This window comes from Meriones unguiculatus, chromosome X (genome assembly GCF_030254825.1).
Source record: "Meriones unguiculatus strain TT.TT164.6M chromosome X, Bangor_MerUng_6.1, whole genome shotgun sequence".
Lineage (NCBI taxonomy): Eukaryota > Metazoa > Chordata > Mammalia > Rodentia > Muridae > Meriones > Meriones unguiculatus.
The window spans coordinates 111303092-111323886 of record NC_083369.1 but is presented as its reverse complement, the minus strand read 5'-3'; the positions used below and the strand labels follow the sequence as shown (position 1 = coordinate 111323886).

Sequence of the window (20795 nt, the reverse complement as noted above, 5' to 3'; positions counted from 1 at the left end):
GTCCTTCCCCATCTCTTTTTATTAATTTTGGTTGAAAGTCTATTTTTTCAGATATTAGAATGGCTACTCTTGCTTGCTTCTTGGGTCCATTTGCTTGGAAATTCGTCTTCCAACACTTTACCCTCAGGTAATGTCTATCTTTGTGCCTTAGGTTTGTTTCTTGTATGCAACAGATTGCTGGGTTTTGTTCATGTATGTATTCTGTTAATCTGTGTGTTTTTACTGGAGAGTTGAGTCCATTGATGTTGAGAGAAATTAATGACCAGTGGCTGTTAGATCCTTTGATTTTGATGTTGGCTGTGGTCAGAAGGTTGTGTGCTTGGTTGCTTTTTGTTTTACTGTAGTAAGGTTAATTATTTCCTGTGTTTTCTTGAAAGTAGCTAACTTTCTTGGGTTGTATTTTCCCTTCCAGTGTCTTCTGTAATGCTGGATTTGTGTGTAGGTATTGGTGAAATTTGTTTTTGTTATTGAATATCTTGTTTTCTCCATCTATGATTACTGAGAGTTTTGTTGGGTATAGTAGCCTGGGCTGACATCTGTGTTCTCTTAGGGTCTGCATGATATTTGTCCAGGCCCTTCTGGCTTTCATAGTCTCTGTTGAAAAGTCAGGTGTGATTCTAATGGGTTTGCCATTATATGTTACTTGGCCTTTTTCCCTTGCAGCTTTCAGTATTTTTTTCTTTGTTCTGTATACTTACTGTTTTGATTATTATGTGGCGGGAGGATTTTCTTTTCTGGTCAAATTTGATGGGTGTTCTGTAGGCCTCGTGTATTCTTATTGGTCTCTCCTTATCTTGGGGAAATTTTCTTCAGTGATTTTGTTGAAAATATTTTCTGGGCCTTGGAGAAGGGAGTCTTCTTTTTCCTCTATTCCTATTATTCTTAGGTTTTGTCTTTTCATATTGTCTTGGATTTCTTGGACGGTCTGTGTCAAGAATTTTTTGGATTTAACATTTTCTTTGACAGATACATTGATTTCTTCCATTGTATCTTCTACACCTGAGATTCTTTCTTCCATCTCTTGTAGTCTGTTGGTTATGCTTACCTTTGTAGTTCCTGTTTTCTTACCTAAATTCTTCCTCTCCATTATTTCCTCCATTTGTGTTTTCTTTAATTTTTCTAGTTCTATCTTCAGGTCTTGACTTGTTTTCTTTACTTCCTTTACCTGTCTGATTGTATTTTCCTGTTTTTCTTTTAGTTCCTTCAACTCTGTTTCTTTTATTTCTTTCAGTGATTTACTTATTTCTTCTCTGAAGGCCACAAACTATTTGGTTGCATCTTCCTGTATTTCTACACGGATGGCCATAATCTGCTTGTCTTTAACTTCCTCCATTTCTTCATGGATAGCCATGATCTGTTTGTTTTTATCTTCCTCTAATTCTTTACGTATTTTATTTGTTTCCTCTAATATCCCTTTCATCTGCATAGAGGTAAGGTTATCTTCTTGTTTTTCTATTATGCTGGGTTGTCCAGGGCTGCTTGCCCCTGTATGGCTGAGTTCTTGAAATTCCATATTGCTCTGTCTTTTGTTGGTTGAGCTTTTATGCTGACCTCTACCCATTGGGCTGTTTTAGGTGTTGGTTGTTAGTTTCTGTGTTTCCTGGAGTCCTGAGGTAGAGAGAATCCCCTTGGGCGGAAGATGATTTTTCCTGAAGGAGGCCTCCTCTGCTTTTTGGGTATGGTCACTGTATGGCCAGTGTTTCTCACGAATTGCCACTGCTCACCTCAGGTGTATAGACCTGAGTAGTAGCTGTGGTCTTTGTTAGGCAGAGTGGGCTCTCCTCTCACCCATAGAAGTTCTCAAGACAGCTGCCCAGCTGCTGGGTTTCTCATTCTCAATTTAGTGAGCTGCTGCTATTGTTACAGTTTTTCAAGTACAGCCCTCTTGAAGAACTTGCTGATTCCCTAGCTGTGGGGTTTTCTCCCAACAGGGAAACTCAGTCTGTTATCCTGGGGCACACAGTTCTGTCCGGGAAAGTGAGAGGAGCGCCCAACAAGTCTCTGGGTCAGAGGCTGAGTGCTCTGCTCTGGGCCTGGAGAATGTGCACCTAGGTTGAGTTGGCGCCTGGGGATGCCGCTCTGGTCTGGAGGCTGTGAGCTCCTGTCTAGGCTGGCAACTGAGGGCTCCACTCTGGTCTAGAGGTTGGGTGCCTCACTCTGGACAGGAAGCTGTGTGCCCCTGTCTGGGATGGCGGTTGCAGGTGCCGCTCTGGTCCAGATGCTGTACACTTCGATCTGGGATGGTGGCTGGGGGTTCTGCTTTGGATCAGGAGCTGTGCACTTATCTGTAGTCTGGCAACTGTGGGCTCCACTCTGGTCTGGAGGCTGGGCGCCTCACTCTGGGCTGGAAGCTATGTATGTGTCCCTGTCTGGAATGGCGGCTGCCTGCACAGCTCTGGTCTGGATGCTGTGCACATGGGTCTGGAATGGCAGGTGCGGGCGCTGCTTTGGCCCAGAGGTTCTACGCTCTGGTCTGGGCTGGCAGTGTGTGTCCCCTTCTGGGCCAGAGGCTGTGCACGTCTGTCTGGGCTGGCAACTAGGGGCTCTGCTCTGGGTTGGAGGTTTGGCGCCTCACTCTGGGCCAGAGGTTGTGTGTCCCGGTCCTGGATGGCGGCTAGGGCTGCAGGAGGCTATGTGTGCTGATCTTGGGCAGTGTGTGCGCCCGCTGGTCCGCAGGACCTTTACCAGGTATTGACTGGGTGACCTGAGGTCGGTAACAATTAATTTCCACACCATAGGCTTTCGTCTCACCTGGCAATCACGAACGCTGGTGTTTTAGGTCCCTGGGTTCAGTCTCCTGGTCACTGTGCCAACACTGCTGTCCTGTTCCTCAGACACAGTGTCTTCCTGGCGCCGCCATCCTCCCGTCCTAAATATACAAATCTTATGTGTCAAAATAAAACATTTAGAATATTTATACCATTTTATATGAAAAAAACCATAAGAGTTTATATATGGGGATGAGAGCGAGAGGAACTGGGTGAAAATAATAAAAAATATATTACACATATGTATGAAATTTGAAGAGAATAAAAAAAAAAAATGAAAAAAAAATCTTCCAAACAACAGCAATGAAAATTTTCAGGAACTTCTGTGGTGATGTCAGGATTCCGCTTAAGTGCATATGAAGAGTCACTCGAGGATAACAGCAAAGAAAGAGTTCTTATTGGTCAACTATTCTAAGGATTTGCCTATACTAAGAAATCCTGATTATAGGAGACTATCATTTCTTTTTTTTCACTCTTTTTAAAAATTTATTTATATTTTTATAAATTACAGTTTATTTACTTTGTATCCCCGCTGTAGACTCTTCCAGCATGCTCTCCCTCCCTCATCTTCTCCCAGGCCCATCCCCAAGTCTACTGATAGGGAAGGTCCTCCTCCCCTTCCCTTTGACCCTAGCCTATCAAGTCTCATCAGGACTGGCTGCATTGTTTTCCTCTGTGGCCTGCCAAAGCTGCTCATTCATAAGGGGGAGGAAATCAAAGAGCCAACCACTGAGTTTATGCCAGAGACAGTCCCTGTTACCGTTACTAGATCACCCACTTGGATACTGAGCTGCCATAGGCTACATCTATGCAGGGGTTCTAAGCTATCTCCATGCATGGTCCTTGGTTGGAGTATCAGTCTCAGAAAAGACCACTCTGCCCAGAATTTTCTGATCTGTTGTTCTCCTTGTAGAGCTCCTGTCCCCTTCAAGTCTTCCTATCCTCCCCCTTCTTTCATAAAATTCCCTGATTTCTGCCAAATGTTTGGCTATAAGTCTCAGCATCTCCTTTGATACCTTGCTGGGTAAAGTCTTTCAACGGGTCTCTGTGGTGGCCTCCTGTCCTGTTGCCTGTTTTTTCCCTCTTTTGATGTCCATCCCCTTTGCCTTTCTGCATAAGAAATGATCATCTTACCAAGGGTCCTCCTCCTTGCTTAGCTTCTTTAGGTTTACATATTTTAGTATGTTTATCATATATTATATGTCTAATATCTACTTATAAGTGAGTGTATACCATGTGTGCCCTTCTGCTTCTGGGATATCTCACTCAGGATGATCTTTTGGCTCAACCATGTATGAAGCAGCTTTATTTGTTATAGCCAGAATCTGGAAACAACCCAGCTGTCCCTCAGTTCAGGAATGGATATAAATATTGTGCTGCATTTATACAATGGAATACTACTCAGCAATTAAATACCAGGAAATCATGAAATTTACAGGCCAATGGTGGGAACTAGAAAAGAGACTATCATTTCTTACCTAGATTGCAGTTGGTACTTAAGCTGTTTGTCTCACTAAATAGAGTAGTTTCAGAATACACAGTACATTTTTAACTATCCTCTGATATGCTACCACAATTTATTAAATAGATGGCATGTAGTAGACACACAATAAGTATTTGTTGCACGCACACAATCAATTGAAGGCTTAGATGAGAATTTTACAGGCTACTGCACTCAGACGTTGAAGAGGCATAATGAATGATTCATGAGTCTTTACTTAACTATGTCTTTAACTTGGTAATAACCTATTCTGGCTCATTCAAGGTCAGTTTTTTATTTTGCTTTTTAAATTTCAGTTTATTTACTTTATATTCCAAAGGTATCCCATTCCTCCTCTCCTCCTAGTCCCCCATTCCTCTCCTTTTTCTTTTCCCTCATAGGAGAAAATTTCACCCTCCTCCCACATCAACCCTTCCCAGCACACCAAGACACATCAGGATTGACTATATCCCCATCTTCATCCCCTGAGGCCAGGTAAGGCAGCCATGTCAAAGGGAAATGATCCATGAGCAGGCAATAGAGTCTATGTTGGAAGCAGCTGCTCCTCCAACTCTCCAGGTTACCCACATGAAGACCAACTTGCCTATTGGACACATATGTGCAGGGATCTTAGGTCCAAGTCATGCATGATCCTTAGTTGATGTCTCAGTCTCTGAAAGCCCCCATGGGTGTGAGTTAGTTATCTCTGTTGGTCTTCTTATGAGGTTCATGTCCCCTCCAGAACCTTTCATCTTTCCCCCAACATAAAAACTCCAGAAATCTGCTCCATGTTTAACTGCAAGTCCCAGAATCTGCCTCTATGATTCTCTGCTGGCTGGAGCCTCCCAGAAGACAGTCAAGTTAGGTTCCTGTTTTCTAGCATAGCAGAGCAACATTAATAGTGTCAAGGGCTGGTTCTCTACTGTGGGGTGGGTTAAGGGATGGATCAATTGTTGGTTGGACAGTCTCTCAGTCTTTGTTCCTCTTTATTCCTGCACTTATGGTATGCAGGGTAACTTTTGGATAAAAGGTTTTGTGGGTGTGTTGTTGTTCCTCTCCTTCAACTAGTACTGCCTGGTGGCCACTTAAGTCTTCATGTCCCTCCATTAGGAGTCTCAGCTAGAGTCATATCCATATCCTTTATTAAGCTCACTCGATCATAAAACAAAACATATAGGCATAGATGTGAAAAAGAGATTTGTAGGTTAGAGAGAGTGATAGACGGGTGTCAAGGGGTTCACAGAAGATGAGGATTGAGATTAATCAGTCCTCAAAGAGAACTATCTGTTCAGTTGATTCACAGATTTATTGATTGGAATATTTTAAAGGTTTTATCACAGTTTCAAAGTTTTCTTTGATAATTTCATACATACATATAATGCAAACTGATTACTCTCAATCCTCACCCTCTATGAACTTTTTGACACCCCTGTCTGCCACTCTCTCTACGCTGAAAATCTATTTTTCACATCTGTGCTTATTTCTTTTGTTTTGTGATACAGTGAGCTTAATAAAGGCTCTCTATAAGACCATGAGTTTGGAGTTTGGTAGGCTTAGCAATAGATAGACAACTGAAAACAATGGTTCTCTTCTTTCAAAATCTATCAATTGACAGTAGTTCAGCACTAAGTGGTAGGACCTCTTCCCCATTCCATGACTTGTGCAGGCTCTACACAAGTATCCACAGTTATCGTGAGTTCATGATTTCAGTGGTTATGCCTAGGTGGTGGCATTTTATAGCCCTTATCCTATTTTCAGCTCTTACATCCTTCTTATACTACTTTCTACAATGTTCCTTGAGCCTCAGATGGGATGCTATATATACTATATAAGATAAACACACACACATGCACACACAACACACACACACACACACACACATGTCTAGGCCTAACTTTTTACACATATGAAATCTATAAATTTATTTATAATTATTTTGAGAAGTTCTTATCTAATCTTATTGCCTTGGAATAAAACATCCGTGTAATTTTCTATTTATTTTTTGAGAAATCAGAAAGAACTATTATATGCTGATCCAGTACATGTTGGACAAGAAACTTAGCTTAGTTACAGGGAACTGAAATTGAACAAAACTACGAAGAGTGCCTGTTATATGAGAAGATGTTCTGGGACAGAAAAGGCAACAGAAACTAATTGATATTTATGAAAATATGTTTAGCTAATTATGGAGGAAGCAGAAGAAGGGTAACAACTGGTTACACATGGAAATGAGTATGTTTCAAAAACCAGAGTAACTTGAGGATCCATTAGTTCTCCCTTCAGTGTAATTGTTACATGGATTTTTTTCTGTTCCTCTGGCAGCCATCTTTGGAAGGGTCCAGAGAGTTTTATATGTGTCAGATAGTAACGCTTCCACACATCTATAAAAGGGAACAGAGAAAATATAAGTAGAGAGAATCTAAGCATTTTGTCTTCTACTAAACTCATCCTGCTTGTAGATCAGGAAGAATGACAATGGAGCCAAACCCTCAGATATAAATGTAATACTCACCTTCATCAAGAAATCTCTTTGCAATGGATGGAGACCACTACGGAGAACCATAACAGATCAAAATGCAGAGTTGAGGAGCTTAGTCTGAATGGATGATGTATCTACAAACACTCCCACAACAAGACTCAGGAATCACTGCAGAAGATGGGCTTGAGGACTAAAAAGATTTTAAGAGTCAGAGGACAAGAGTGTTTGCTGTAAGACTGTGCATCCTGGTAACATTAGAAACTATACTGGAATGTCTTATCAATATGAATGTCTTAACATCAGCTGAACAAGGATTATATCAATTTACACACTAAAGTGTTCTGAGAAAAGCACATGAGGCCTCAAACATGCACAAAGAATTACAGGCAATTAAAGAATGCTGGAGTGAGAAAACTGTTCCTTCTAGGGAATAATACATTCATTGTTTATCCAGTATCAAATAGTAAACCCTGAAAATATGCATATAAGTAACATTATATAGACTGAGAAAGTTATACGTAGGAATATACATGTATATACATATTCATGTGTTTATGTGCATCCTATTTAATGCCCTACTATCTGATTTTCCTTCCCGGGTTCCAGCACAGTCACAAAGCAAATGACTGAGACACATTCTCATGCCTGGTGCATTCTAAGCCTTCCTTAGTTTCTTGTCTTGGCATAAAGAAGCTTCTTCTTCTTCTTTTTCTTCTTTTCTTCTTCTTCTTCTTCTTCTTCTTCTTCTTCTTCTTCTTCTTCTTCTTCTTCTTCTTCTTCCTCTTCTTCTTCTAGACTTTATTTATCTTATGCAAACAATTGTCCTAAAGAGCCATGGGACTTTAGAGTAACAAGAGACGTCTCAAGGATACATGTTTTGCCCCGGGACAAATTGAATACTTCTCTTTACCTGAAATTTTAGAAATTTCTGGAATATAAATATCATTCCAAGGAAAAAAGGGGACTTCACATCAACTAAGATTGTGTTGTTGTTCACATGCCAATGAACTTGAAAACAAAGTAAAAACAAATTTGTATTGTAAAGCACCAAAGAAAATATTTCTGGCACATCTGTCTTTGTGAACAAGGAGTCATACCTAGTATAGAAATATGAACAAGTTCAATTATTAATTAATATTAGCAATCTACATGATAAAGTGAGAAAGAATTAAACACAGTTTTTTACACCAGGAAAACAAACAGAATCCAAGTATTATATGTTCTATAAATAATGAAAAGATCAGTAGAATAGTATTTTTTCTTAGATCTTTAAATGATCATATGCAAATTCAATTGCTTTTGAAGTAAAGTTCAGCATCACTCACTTGAATTAATTAGGAACAGACCTGCTTGAATTAATGAAGCATCAGAATTTTAGACATCTTTCCAATACTTGCTGTAATTTGGGCTTGGATTTAAAGCTCAACAATTACAAATGCTGTGACCACGAATAGATTACTCTCTCTGAGTTTATTTCCTCATCAGTAATGTTCTTATAACGATCTGTATTTTACATCACTGTTTTGAGGATTAAATGTGAAAACACTTATGGAGAATCTAGCCTGAAGCATTCACTCAATAAACTTTACTGCTTTTTCATCTTTTCCTGAGTGTGAACTTAATGAAAATGAATTGGTTTCTCTGAAAGCCCAATGGAAACCTCAGTGACCCCAAATTACATAAATGTTAAGAGAGTTCTAGGCCACAAATGGAAAATTGGAAACTAAGTTACTGTCTTTGAGTTCTAAAGCCATCATTTAGTCTGATGATACTTTTCACATATCTTTGATTTTCTATTTAAAATGTGAGTCGGCTAAATGGTTATTGATTTATGCAGTGAAGACAATATAATAATAATACTTAGTAATTGATGACTGCCTTGTGTGTGTGAAGGAGGACAAAAAAAATCATCCCTGTGCATGTATAATTCAAGGATGGATTTGACCAAGGAGATAGCAAATTTTAATTTCACTTTTTTATCTAAGACAAAATAATTTAGTACAAGAAAGTTGTGATTTAGAGCTAATGCCTGATAATTATAGAGTCATTGCTAGGTAAATAAGTCCAATTCCTCACCTACTCTCTCCTGTGTTTTATCCAACTGTAGGCATGGGTTTGAATCCAAAGATCTGGGTTTAAATTATAATTTTAAAAAATTAATTAGTTAATTAATTTTTATTTATTATAATTTATTAACTTTGTATCCCAGCTGTAGCCCCTTCCTTTGTCCCCTCCCAATCCTGCCCTACTTCCCTCTTCTCTTCCCTGTACTCCTATCTATAGTCCACTGATAGGAGAGGACTTCCTCCCTTCTCAGACCCTACCCTATCAGGTCTCAACAGGACTGGCTGCATCATCTTCCTCTGTGGCCTGGCAAGGCTTCAGCCTCTCAGAGGGAGGTGATCAATGAGCCAGCCACTGAGTTCATGTCAGAGACAGCACAGGCTCCCTTACTAGGGAACCAACTTGGAGACTGAACTACCATGGGCTACATTTATGTAGGGGTTCTAGGTAATCACCATGCATAGTCTTTGGTTGGAGTATCAGTCTCAGCAAAGACCCTTGGTACCAAATATTTTTTGGTTCTCTTGCTTTCCTTGTGTAACTCTTGTTCACTCAACATCTTTCTATTTCCCCCTACTTTCATAAGATTCCCTACACTTTGTCCAAAATTTGGCTATCAGTCTCAGCATCTGCTTTGATAACTTGTTGGGTAGAGTCTATCAGAGGCATTCTGTAGTCATCTTCTGTCCTGTTTCCTGTTTTCTGCCTCTTCTGGTGTCTATCCCATTTGCCTTTTTGAGTGAGGATTGAGCATCTTCCTATGGGTACTCCTTCTTGCTTTGCTTCTTTAGGTGTACAGATTTTAGTATGTTTATCCTATAGTATAATTCTAAAATCCACTTATAAGTGATTATATGCCATGTGTGTCTTTCTGCTTCTGTGTTAACTCACTCAGGATGATGTTTGCTAGTTATATCCATTTGAAACATAAAACCCAGAATGGCTAACACAATCCTGTGGAACAACAGGTAGTTTGGAATATCTCCATCCCTGATTTCAAGCTGTACTTCAGAGCAACAGTAATAAAACCTGCATGGTACTGGCATAGAAACTGAACAGTGGATAAATGGAATTGAACAAAAGACCCATAAATAAACCCACACACTTACAGATACTTGAGTTTTGATGAAGACGCCAAAACCAAGGAATGGAAAATAAGATAACATTCTCAACAAATGGTACTGGTCTAACTAGATATCTATATGTAGAGAAATGCAAATAGACCCATATTTATCACCCTGCACAAAATTAAACTCCAAGGGGATCAAAGACCTCAAGTTAACACCAGACACACTATACCCGTTAGAATGAAAGTGGGGAAGACCTCATTGGCACAGGAGATAACTTCCTGAACAGAACACCAACAGCACAGGTTCTAAGATCAACCATCAATAAATGGGACCTCAGGAAACTGAAAAGTTTCTGTCAAGCAAAAGACACTGTCATCAGAACAAAATGATAGCCTACAGACTGGGAAAAGATCTTCACCAACCCTACATCTGAGAGAGGGCTAATATATATATATATATATATATATATATATATATATATATATATATATACCTCAAGAAGTTAAGTACCAATAAATCACAATAAATCAAGTAATCCAATTTAAATAAATGGGCTATTATAACCACATGCTAACCAGCTGAACTAACCGGTGGATATTAGCCATGTAATATAGGATAAACATTCTAAAATCTGTACTCCGAAAGAAGCTAAACAACAAGGCAGACCCTAGAGAAGATGTTCAATCCTCAGTCAAAAGACAAAGGAGATAGACTGTGGAAGCAGGAGAAAACAGGGAACAGGAGAGTAGCCTACCACAGACAATCTCTGAAAGACTCTACTGATTGAGGTATCGAAGCAGATGCTGAAACATATAGCCAATCTTTGGGCAGAGTGCAGGAAATCTTCGGGAATAAGGTGGAGCTAGAAAGAGCTGGAGGGGAAAGGAGCTCTGGAAAGAGATCAACAGAACCATAAAAACTGAGTCCTGCGGGGGCCTGAGGAGAATGATACCCCAACCAAGGACAATGCATGGAGAGAACCTAAAACTCAGGCTCCTATGTAGCCCATAGGCTCAGTCTCCAAGTGAGGTCTCTAGTAAGGAGTGGAAGGACATTCTCTGGTATGAACTCAGTTGCAGGCTCTTTGATCACCACCCCATGGGTGTGTGTGTGGGAGGGGGTTGTGGCATTGCCAGGCCACAGAGGAAGACAATGCAACCAGTCCTGATGATACCTGATAAGCTAGGGTCAAATAAAAGAGGAGGAAGACCTCTTCTATCAGTGGACTAGGGGAGGGGCATAATGGCAGAAGAGGGAGGGAGGAAGGGGGGATTGGGAGGAGATGAGTGAGGGGGGCCACAGCAGGGATATAATTTGAATAAATTGTAATAGATAATAATGATAATAATAATAATAATAATAATAATAATAAATGTGCTACAGAGCTAAATAGAGAATTCTTATAGAGGAATAGCGAATGGTAGAAAAAAACCTAGTCCTTAATCATCAGCGAAATGCAAATCAAAACTACCCTGAGATTTCACCTTAAACCCATCAAAATGGCTAAGATGAAAAACTCAAGTGACAACATCTATTGGAGAGGATGTGGAGAAAGAGACACCCCTCTCCCATTGCTGGTGGGAATGTAAACTTGTACAACCACTTTGGAAATCAATCTAGAACTTTCTCAGAAAATTAGAAATAGTACTACTTCAAGATCCAGCTATAGTTCCAGCTATAGTCTCCTAAGCATGCACCCAAAATAAGCTCAAATATATAGCAAGGATATTTGCTCAACCATGGTGACAGCAGCTTTATTTGTAGCATCCAGAATCTGGATTTTTTTTCTTTTTCTTTTCTTTTCTTATTTTATTAATTACAATTTGTATAACATCTATAACCCTATCCACCATTCATTACAAATTCCACCCCCTCCCTCTTCTTCTCCTATGCTCCTCTCCCAGTCCAATGATAGGGTAGGTCCTCCTGCCCTGCCATCTGACCCCAGTCTATCAGGTCTCATCAGGTCCGGCTTCTTTGTCTTCCTCTGTGGACTGGTAAGGCTGCTCTCTCCTCAGGTAGAGGTGATCAAAGAGTCAGCCCATGAGTTCATGTCAGAGACTGTCCCTGTTTCTATTATTGGCGAACCCTCTTGGACAATGAGCTGCCATACACTACTTCTGTGCAGGATTGTTTTAGTAATTCTGAGTATTTTGTTATTCCATATGATGTTGAGAATTTTTCTTTTAAGATCTGTGTTGGTAATTTGATGGAAATGGCATTGAATCTGTATGTTGCTTTTGGTAAGATGTCCATTTTTACTATGTTAATCCTTCCAAGCCATAAGAATGAGAGATCTTTTGACCTTCTGATATCTTCTATTTCTTTCTTCAGAGACTGAAATTTTTTTCATACAAGTCTTTGACTTGCTTGTTTAGAGTTACACCAAGGTACTTTATGTCCTTCCTGGCTATTGTGAAGGGTATTGTTTCCCTAATTTTTTCACAGTCCATTTTTCCTTTGTATACAGGAAAGCTACTGATTTTTTCGAGTTGATTTTGTATCCATCCACTTGGTTGAAGGTGTTTATCAGCTGTAGGAGTTCCCTGGTAGAATTTTTGGGATCACTCAGGTATACTATCGTATGATCTGCAAATATTGATACTTCTTCCTTTCCAAACTGAATCCCCTTTATCTCTTTTAGTTTTTTTATTGCTCTAGCAAGGACTTCCAGCACTATGTTGAAGAGATATGGGAGAGTGGGTAGCCTTGTCTTGTCCCTGTTTTCAGTGGGATTGCTTTAAGTTTCTCTCCATTCAGTTTGATGTTGGCTATAGGCTTGCTGTATATCGCCTTTACTATGTTTAGATATGTGCCTTGTATCCCTGATCTCTCCAATACTTTAAACGTGAAATCCAACATGACATGTTGAATTTTGTCAAATGCTTTTTCAGCATCTAAGGAGATTATCATGTGTTCCTTTTCTTTCAGTTTGTTTATATGGTGGATTACATTGATGGATTTTAGTATATTGATCCACCCCTGCATACCTGGCCTGAAGCCTAATTTGTCATAATCCATGATATCTTTGATGTGTCCTTGGATTCAGTTTTCAAGTTTTTGCACCAATGAGTGATTGGCCTGAAATTCTTTCTTTGTTGGATGTTTGTGAGGTTTAGGTATCAAGTTGACTGTCGCTTCGTAGAATGAGTTTGGTAATATACCTTCTGTTTCTATTTTATAGAACAGTTTGAAAAGTATTGGTTAGCTCTACTTTGAAGTCAGTTAGAATTCTAGGGTGAAACCATCTGACCCTGGACATTTTTTTTTTTTTGGAAGGGAGACTTTTGATGTCAGCTTTTATTTCCATGGGGTATATAGGACTATTTATTTGATTTACCTGTTCTTGATTCAACTTTGGAAAATGGAATCAATCAAGAAAATTGTCCATTTCATTTAGATATCCAAATTTTGTGGAGTAGAAGCTTTTGAAATAAGACCTAATGGTTGTTCTGATTTCTCCAGTGTCTGTTGTTATGTCTCCCTTCTCATTTCTTCCCCCCATTCTTCTCATTTCTGATTTTGTTGATTTGGATTTTGTCTCTCTGCCTTTTAGTTACTTTGGCTAAGGTTTTGTCTATCTTGTTGATTTTCTCAAAGAACCAGCTCTTGGTTTCATTGATTCTTTGAAATTTTTATGTGTTTTTAATTTATTATTTTTTCCTGCCCTGAGTTTTATTTTTTCCAGCCCTCTACTCCTCTTGGGTATGTGTACTTCTTTTTTCTTCAGGCTTCCAGGTGAGCCTTTAAAATGCTTGTATGAGATGTTTCAAAATTCTTCTTGAAGGCAATATGTGCTATGAATTTTCCTCTTAGCACTGCTTTCATTGTGTCCCATAAGTTTGGGTATGTTGTGCCTTCATTGTCATTGAATTCTAGGAAGTCTTTGATTTCTTTCTTTATTTCTCCCCTGACTCAGCTGTCATTGAATGTTCAGTTGTTCAGTTTTCAAGTGTGTACGCTTTTTGTTTTTTTCTGTTGTTGAGGTCCAGCTTTAGTCCATAGTGGTCAGGTAGGATTCAAGGAATTTTTTTTCAATCTTCTTATATCTGTTGAGGCTTGCTTTGTGACCAACTATATGGTATGTTTTGGAGAACATTCCATGAGGTGTTGAAAAGAAGGTAAATTCTTTTGTGTTTGGGTATAAGGTTCTGTAGATGTCTGTTAGTTCCATTTGATCATGACCTCTGTTAGAGTCATTGTTATTTTATTTAATTTCTGTTTTGTTGACATGCCCTTTTTTGAGTGTGGGGAGTTGAAGTCTCCCACTATTAATGTGTGTGAATCTATGTGTGGTTTAAGTTTTATTAATGTATGTTTTACAAATGTGGGTTCTCTTGTATTTGGGGCATAGATGTTCAGAATTGTGATGTATTCATGGTAGAATTTTGCTTTGATGAGTATGAAATGACCTTCCCCATCTCTTTTGATTGGTTGAAAATCTATTTTACTAGATATTAGAGTAGCTATTCCTACTTGTTTCTTCGGCCCATTTGCTTGGAAAGAGTTCTTCCAGCCCTTTACTTTCAGGTAATGTCTATCTTTGTGATTGAGGTGTGTTTCATGTATGCAACAGATTGTTGGGTCTTGTTTACGTATCCATTCTGTTAGTCTGTGTCTTTTTATGGAGAGTTGAATCCATTGATGTTCAGGGAGATTAAGACGAGTGGTTGTTTCATGCTTTGATTTTGCTGTTGGTTGTAGTAGCCTGTTTGTGTGCTTAGCTACTTTTCATTTTGCTGTAGTGAGGTTATTTATTTCCTGTGTTTTCTTTAATGTAGTTAGCTTTCCTAGTTTGTATTTTTCCTTCTAGTATCTTCTGTAAAGCTGGATTTGTGTGTAGGTATTACTGAATGTTGCTTTTGTATCTTGATTTTCTCAAGATTGAGAAAATTGAGTATCTTGTTTTCTCCATCTATGATGACTGAGACTTTGCTGGGTATAGTAGCCTGGGCTGACATCTCTGTTCTCTTATGGTCTACATGACATCTTTCCAAGCCCTGCTGGCTTTCATAGTCTCTGTTGAGATTTCAGGTGTGATTCTGATGGGTTTGTCATTATATGTTATTTGCCCTTTCTCCCTTGCAGCTTTTAGTATTTGTTGTTGTTGTGGTGGTGTATACTTATTGCTTTGATTACTACTTGGCAGGAAGATTTTCTTTTGTGGTCTAATTTTTTAGGTGTTCTGTAGGTCTCTTTTATTTTTATAGGCCTCTCCTTTATATTGGGGAAATTTTCTTTTATGATTTTGTTGAAAATATTTTTTGTGCTTTGGAGGAGGAAATATTCTTTATACTCTATTCCTATTATTCTTAGGTTTTGTCTTTTCATGTTGTCTTGGGTTTCTTGGATGGTTTGTGTCAGGAATTTCTTAGATTTATTATTTTCTTTCATGGATACATTGATTTCTTCCATTGTATCTTCCACACCTGAGATCCTTTCTTCCATCTCTTGTAGTCTATTTGTTATGCCAAACTCTGTAGTTCCTGTTTTCTTCCTTAATTTCTTTTTTTCCATGATTTCCTCTTTTTGTGTTTTATTTAATTTTTCCAATTCTATCTTTAGATATTCAGCGGTTTTGCTGATTTGATTTCCTTCACCTTTTTGACTGTATTTTCCTGTTTTTCCTTAGATTCCTTCAGCTGTTTGTTTAAACATTCCTTTGTTTTTTTTATTTCTTTCAGTGATTTAATTATTTCCTCTCTAAAGGCCACAAACTGTTTGGCTGCATTTTCCCATATTTCTTTATGGATGGCCATAATCTGTTTGACTTTATCTTCGTGTATTTCTTTATGCATTTTATTTGTTTTCTCAATTATCCTCTTAATAAGCATAGATGTAAGTTAATCTTCTTGAATTTCAATTATCCTGGGGTGTCCAGGGTGAACCCTGGATAACTGGGTTCTTGAGATGCCATATTGCTCTGCCTTTTGGTGGTTGACCTTTTATGCTAGCCTCTACCCATTGGGCTATTTTAGGTGTTGGCTGTTAGTTTCTTGTGCTTCCTGGAATCCTGGGGTGAGGAGAGTCCCCTTGGCAGGAAGATGATTTTTCCTGAAGAAGGCTTCCTCAGTTTTTTCTTTATGGTCACTGAATGGCCAGTGTTTCTCAGGAATTGCCATTGCTCACCTTAGGCACATAGACTTTACTGGTAACTGTGGTCTTTGTTAGTTGGGGGCGGGGTTCTCCTCTCACCCGTAGAAGTCCTGGAAAGTCCTGCTCTGCTTCTAGGTTGCTTCCAGTTGCTGGCTATTACAAATAAAGCTTCTATGAACATAGTTGAGCAAATGTCCTTGTATGTTGGAACATATTTTGGGTATATGCCCAGGAATGGCATGCTTGGCTGTTGAGGTAGGACTATTCCCAATTTTCTGAGGAAGCACCAGATTGATTTCCAAAATAGCTGTACAAGTTTACTATTTCACCAGCAATGGAGGAGTGTTCCCCTTTCTCCACATCCTTGTCAGCATGTGTTGTCACTTGAGTTTTTTTTATCTTAGTCATTCTGATTGGTGTGAGATGGAATCTCAGAGTTGTTTTGATTTCCATTTCTCAGATGACTAAGGATGTTAATAACTTCTTTCAATGTTTGTAGACCATTAAAAATTCCTCTGTTGAGAATTCTCTGTTTATCTCTGTACCCCATTTTTGTATTTTAACACCTTCTTACTGAAGTAATCCAGGATTCATGTGGAAAGAGTTTTTCTTTTGCTGACGTGAATATAAAACCCGATTGCTCAATTACAGGCATTTTTCTGAGTTGTAGATGTCTTGAATACATTGTCACTGATGAGAAAACAGTAGTACCATTATGCATAATATATACATTATATACACTCTATATACATTATACAGTGGTGAGGGAAAGAAATGAATAGTTTTATGAGAGCAAAGATAAAGAAGATTGTTAAGATTCCAAAACATGTAAAATACTTGGTTATATTTGGAGGTTGATAAGATATAGAGGTTTAATGCATAGTACAATTCTATAGTATGCATGTCTACGTGCTTGTGTTTATGAAACTTGATTGGCATCTTACCTGGATCTGGAAAGGCTAGCTTCCTGGCATTATTGTAAGAGACTTTCTCAGTAAAATTGTTTTATATGGACAGACATATTCTAGCACAAAACAAGATAAAAAAATAGAAGAAGATTACTTTTTTTCCTGCTCATCTTTACTCTTATTGTCAAATTACTCTATTGTGCTGCATCTACTACTGTATTCCTTTGCTGATATTAGAATAATTTATCTGGGTTTTCAATATAGACAGAAGACCAGCAGTTCTCCATGAATCTTCTAGATTTTCAATGACAGATGGGGATTTCTGAGACTCTCAACTTTGTAGATTTAATAATTACTAACAGTTGATAAAAGGAAAGGATATAAAAAAATAAATGAAATGATTTGAGTGTCATGGATACCAGGAATTGAAAGTTTTGGCGAGAAGTTAACATAACATTAAGTGTAGTTGAGAGATGGAGTTTTTTTTTTTTTTTTTTTTCATTTGGGAATTATGACTTAAAAATAAAGAGAGAGAGAGGGAGAGAGAGCTGTTTAAGTGGAAGAACACATGTATATGCTGATAACATTAAGCCAGGTGTAAATGGAAAATGAAATAGAGGCAGTAAGTGTTAATAACTTTTCAAATTTAGGTGAGGAGTACAGAGTCAGTTTGGAAACTAGTTACATGTATGTGCTAGATAAGCATAGAAGGATAACATAAAAGCACCACTAGAAGTCTGTTTAGTTCACCAGTATAACCCCAGTGAGTCCATGAGGACATGTATCAAATGTAATATGTATTTAATTAATTGTTGAATGAATAAATGACAGAGACAATTGGTAGAGAATTTTCTAAAGGATGTAAAAGGAGTTGGGGTTGTTATTAAGCAGAGAAATTAAATGTGTTTTTTTTCTCTTCTGAATTCAGAAATATCATTCATTTAATCTTAGGGCTTTCCTCTTTAACTTCCTGATCTTTATTGTTGTCCGATTATATATGTTTTCATGTATTTCATAGCTTTCAACAATATTCGCATCACAGATTTTTGAAAACAACAAAAATCGTCTAGACAAGTTTTGTCAATTGATTTATTTGATATTTAGATAAATGTCTTCAGTGTCTTATTTGGTCAACAATTCCTATTTATGACATTTCCACAGTGTTGTCATTTGGCTCAGTTAAGAACTTTATGACAATAACAACCTGAATTGGCCATTAAAAAAAAAAGACTTGGTTGCTTCAGAATGAACTGATTTGCCCACCACTGGGGAGTTGTGCATGCAGAGGGTAGCCAACCTCTGGCAGGAATAAACTTTTTGCTTTAGTAAAATTATAAAACATCTTTTCTAAAAATAAAGTAAGTATTAACTTAAAGAAAACATGGTCTATAACTGAGCAGTGGAATTACTGTTGATTTTGGTTTCTTCCTTCTTCTTCTGGCATTACACACACACACACACACACACACACACACACACACACACACACACATATATATATGTTATCTGTGTATTTCACATCATGCACACCAATTCCACTCATTTCTCCCTCCACTCATGTTCTCAGTCCAATTCTGAAACCTCTCAAAACAGGGAAAATACCTTATTGTGGAAGCTGTAGTGTCTCACAGTGTGTCCCAGAATGTACCCTTTTCCATACTTCTTTGCTTGCAAATGCTCATTGCAATGACTCCTTGGTCTGAGTTGAGGCCTCAGGTTTCTGCTAGTCTATTCTGTTGTTGCTCTGTCATGGAGACCCTGTGATTTTGGATCTGTGAGACGGGCCCCCTCATGCACTTCAACAGTTCATAGATGTGATAGATGTTGGGTGGGAAAATTCAAATCCCTGGTTCTGAGCCTTAGAGTTATCTTATCTGGTCAGTCCACCAGCTCTCCTACTCTCATGCCTTTGGGGCTGGCTCACCTGTAAACACTAGTTACCAGGACCGGCTTTATCCTGTTGCCCAGGTGAAGTACAGGGCCCGTTGCAGCTTCTGAGGGACAAGGCCAGTGTTATCACTCTCATAACCCCGGGTCCATTTCTCCTGTCTGCCTTACATGGTGAGGGACAAGGGAGAGGAAGAAGTTGCCCCTCCATTGTCCAAGCCACTGGCCAGCAGACTAGATGCAGGGATGGCTCTCCCACACTCATCTATTGGGGCCAGTTTGCCCACAGCCTCCACATCCAGGACCAGCTCTATTGTGTTACGCAGATGTGGTTCAGGACCTGCTATCCCAAGTGCTCCAACAATAGACAGGCAGGGACAACTCTCTTACTCTGATGACCTTGTGGCCATCTCTCCCACCTGCCATAGGTAGTAAGGAAAAAGTAGGAGGAGCATATCTCTTGATCATATCCTGGGGATATGAGGCGGAAGGTAGCTTACCTGCAATTCCTCTAATGTATGGGGCTGCACTCTGGAGTACTACAGGTGGCTTGGTTTGGGTTCAGCTCTCCTGCTCTCAGGACCCCAGGGACAGCTCTCCCATGATGCTCGGGTCAGAATGGGGACAGTTCTTCACAACCCACAGATATCAGCATATCCCCGAAATACCTGCCTGGTCTTTGGTAGTAGCAGGCCCCTGTTGCTTCCGGGTCACAGACCCAGAAGTGGCCCCAGTGGTGGCAAAGCCAGTTCCCATCAGGGTCTCAGGTGACATCACTGGCTACCCATATCAGGCTGTTTGTCACTACCCTCAAGTCTCGAGTTCTACCTCTTTTCATTGTGCCCAAATCCAGGGCATTCTTTTCCATTTCTCCACCATTTAATCATCTGTCTTAGAGGCATCTTGGGTCTCTGAGTGTCTGGAGTCATCCCAGGAATGGTCTTAGGAGTGCTATGCTCCTCTCATGTGTTATGGCATCAGACTGCTCGTCATCTCAGGCTAGCTTTCTGTCCACAACCAATGGTGCTGAAAAGGGGGTCATCTCAGGCTTACTCCTCATGAAGGCCACAGAAGAGACCCTATGTGAAGGTCACCTTTCTTGGACTTCCTTCAGTCCCTGGTAGTTTCAAGCTTGCTCCCAGTGATGGGAGCCATCAGGGCATGCATGGAGCCTGACTGCTGGTCATCTCAGGCTTACTTTTTTTCAGGGACTGTTAGGCTACTAATCATTCTGGTGTTCACAAGTCAGAATACGGAGTCTACATGTACCCTCTCTCATTTCTGATACCTCCTGATGCACATGTGACACAGCAGTCACACCACCAACACTTCTAGCGGCAGGTGTAAAACAATGTTTTGAAGGTTCTTAGAGTATCTAAAACTCTAAGAAGGCATGACAAAATAAGAAAATTTCCTATTTGAAAAGCAATTGTGTTTCTAATGCTTTCATTTCATATTTTCACATGACATAAGAGATAAGATATTAATGAAACAAATTTAGACTTTAGAAACAATGTCATATATGAGAAATTTATATGATTACAAGTCATATAAGTACTCCTTTTTAAGATTAGAATGAAAGAGGAATAGGAAAAGAGGAAGGCAGAGGGAAGGAAGGAGACAGGGAGAGAGAGAAAGAGAGAGAAAGAACTTTATTTGCTTTCTACTGAACAGTTGGAATTCCACATTACTATCCAGCTTTAGAATTAGAAATTGTCTTTGAAGAAAGTTAATGTCAGGAAGCTCTACTTTTTTTTTCTCCAGTGGAGCAGAAAACTGTCACTGTTCTCTTGAAGTACTTGAGAGATTTAATTTTTTGGAGAGCTTGTTTTGTCAATTGACAAAAATTAACCAGCACATTCTCACCCTTTGAAGAGCCCAAGAGAACTTTGTGAACTCTACATATCATTTCCATGCTGTAAATCACAGTAACAGACTATTAGTGAAATATGAGTTACTTTTCTGCTTTGACAAAAACACCTTCATAACAAATTTGAAGGCCAGGAGCCAATTCAGCATTTTTACACTGCTAATAACTTGGCA

At 39.1% G+C, this 20795-nt stretch overlaps 1 non-coding gene across 1 annotated transcript; it reads right to left on the bottom strand.

Annotated features, from left to right (window-relative positions):
- Window positions 1-19962: 19962 nt before the first annotated feature.
- Window positions 19963-20094, bottom strand: LOC132650253 (small nucleolar RNA SNORA17). The gene has a single exon (XR_009588633.1). It is a non-coding gene; the product is annotated as a small nucleolar RNA SNORA17 (small nucleolar RNA).
- Window positions 20095-20795: the final 701 nt, after the last annotated feature.